The following is a 2,814-nucleotide window of genomic DNA, read 5'->3' as shown; positions in this document are numbered from 1 at the left end:
CGAGGCTTGTATCGCTTTAGAGCAGTGACGTCAGATGACGTCCGAAGCCTCGCTTGGCCAGACTGGTTCAGGAAGAGGTCCGAATCTTGTAAATTCACAGTCCTCTGCCCTGTTAAACTCAGCCACTTTCCAATTTTAGACTAATAATATTGGCCCTCCTGCCTATTATGAGCAAAGACTTGATTTACACACATTTGATAGCCCCATTCATTTCAAACCAATACGTTTATTACACAGTTATGTTATATTAAGTTTTACAATCATTATAAAATACACATTATATTCATATAAATACAATCTTTGTTTGTGTTCTACTGAAGAAACAAAGTCACCTACATCTTGGATGCCCTGGGGGTAAGCAGATAAACATCAAATTTTCATTTTTGGGTGAACTATCCCTTTAGGTAGATTAACCCAAAAATGAAAATTGTCATCATTTACTCAACATCACGTCATTCCAAACCTGTATGAATTTCTTCTGTGAAACATAATTTGAGAATTTCAAGAAATGTTTGTCCATGCAGTAGAAATCAAGGTTAACCAAAAGGGTTTGGTAACATTCTACAAAATCTTGTGTTCAGCAGAAGAAAGTCGTTTGGAACGACATGAGGGTGAGGAAATTATGACAGAATTTATTAGCAGTAACTTTCCAGCAGTCTAGCTCAAAATCAATGCTTTACTGTCAAGTGCTTTTCTATGTGGCAAAAATGCATTATTAAGTTTGTTGCATTTGTCGTGAATTAAGTAATATCTATCAGTGCTATAAGTTTGATTGCATCATAATAATTGCTGTTAATAGTGTTCATCGTCTGTTTGATTACGTCTTTAATTGATTTTTCCGTACATTTCTGCCATATGTACATTAATTGACAGTCACCACTGATAAGCTACCATTAAATATTGTAGAAACTTAATTTGCTGTAAAGTTGCTTTGCAACGATTTGTATCATGAAAAGCGCTATACAAATAAACTTGAATTGAATTGAATTTTCACTATACTTTGGATATTAATATCCATTGTAGAATTTGTTATACGGCTCATTCAATGAATCGCTGGCCGACTCAGTGATCAGCCGTAAAACCGTGATTCTGTCCAAATTCCCTATAAAATCTTAAATGATTCCCTTTGAGCTAAATTGACCTGTTTCCCTTACATGTGAATAATCCCGCCCACTCTAAAGCGGTACTAAACTGCAGTGGAAAGTGCATACAGTGCATTCAGAAAGTATTCAGATCCCCTTCACTTTTCTTCAATTTTGTTATGTTGCAGCCTGATACTACAATTGTTTAAATTCTTTTTTTTTCATTAATCTACACTCCTCGTGCCTCATAATGACAAAGTGAAAACAGAATTTTAGAAATGTCTGTAAATTTATTAAAAAGAAAAAAACTGAAATATCACATTTACTTAAGTATTCAGACCCTTTGCAACAACACTTGAAATTTAGCTCAGGTGCCTCCCATTTCTCTTGATCATTGCTGAGATATTTCTACACCTTGATTGGAGTCCACCTGTGGTAAATTAAATTGATTGGACATGATTTGGAATGGCAATGTCCTAGAATGGCCCAGCCAGTGCCCTGGCTTGAACCCTAACGAGCATCTCTGGAGAGACCTGAAAATGGCTGTCCACCGTGGGTCCCCATCCAACCTGATCGAGCTTGAAAGAATTTGCAAAGAAGAATGGCAGAAAATCTCCCAATCCAGGTGTGGCAAGCTTGTTGCATCACCCAAAAAGACTCGAGTCTATTTGGTAACTGCTGCCAAAGGTGCTTCAACTAAGTACTGAGTACTTATGTAAATGTGATATTTCAGTTTTTTTCTTTTTAATAAATTTACAGACATTTCTAAAATTCTGTTTTCCCTTTGTCATTATGAGGTACAGAGTGTAGATTAATGAGAAAAAAATTAATTTAAACAATTGTAGTATCAGGCTGCAACATAAAAAAAAGTGAAGGGGGTCTGAATACTTTCTGAATGCACTGTAAAACTGGCAAAAAGGACTAAAGGCACCATACAAGAGTCTTTAAATTTTAACAATGTGATGAAGTAGTGCTGAAAAAACATTTTGTCTACTTCAAACTGCTTTCCTTTGGTAAGTATTATGGAAATTTATAAAAGATCTCTTTAGAGCGGAATGAAATGTTCAAAAATAAAATAGCCTGCTTTCAACTGTCTTTTGTATATTTAATGGCCATTAAACGATTCACAGGGCCTTTGAAGCTTTATCCCATGAGCCCTGGCCTTTCAACATGAAAGCCAGCCAACAAGAAACAGCCAGCGAGACCACTGCTTGACCCTCTGACCAGCACCATCAAAACTGAGACCTTCAGCTGAGCCTCACATTAAAACACATCCCTGTGGTTATAGGACGACTCGTTCTGGGACAATAATCATAACAAAAAAAAACACAAACACAGAACTGGGGCCGTATGTATAAAACTTCTCAGAAATGCTCTTAAGAATAGTCTTAAGCTTTGACTTAAGTGTCAAAAAATTCTTAGTAAAAAGTAGGACTTTTCTAAGAGTAGGAGACTTTTATAAAGAAGCTAAAAGCAGCTTTCAGTAAAGTCTAACACTGATTCTTAAGTGTTGACTGAGGTGACACTTAAGTGTTGTGAACTAAGGACTACAATGATGTCAACACAAAATGGCTGACCTCAACCTCTGAATCAGCCAATAGTGAGCCTGCTCATGTAAAGTCACAGCAGCACAACACCAATCATTTAATGTAACTACAATAAAATAATTTAATTAAGACACTGAAATATTTTAATATTTAAATGTATTTTTTTTAATGCTTTGCATTGTGCA

General features: G+C 35.8%; 1 long non-coding RNA gene across 1 annotated transcript in view; it reads right to left on the bottom strand.

Moving 5' to 3' along the window:
- Positions 1 to 2,814, bottom strand: part of LOC107745424 (uncharacterized) — an 8,493-nt gene that overhangs the window by 4,658 nt on the left and 1,021 nt on the right. The window lies entirely within an intron of this gene.

The sequence above is a fragment of the Sinocyclocheilus rhinocerous genome, unplaced genomic scaffold (assembly GCF_001515625.1).
Source record: "Sinocyclocheilus rhinocerous isolate Xijiao unplaced genomic scaffold, SAMN03320098_v1.1 scaffold3242, whole genome shotgun sequence".
Classification (NCBI taxonomy): domain Eukaryota; kingdom Metazoa; phylum Chordata; class Actinopteri; order Cypriniformes; family Cyprinidae; genus Sinocyclocheilus; species Sinocyclocheilus rhinocerous.
Note: the sequence above shows the minus strand (reverse complement) of the source record. Positions and strands in the feature narration are given on the sequence as shown.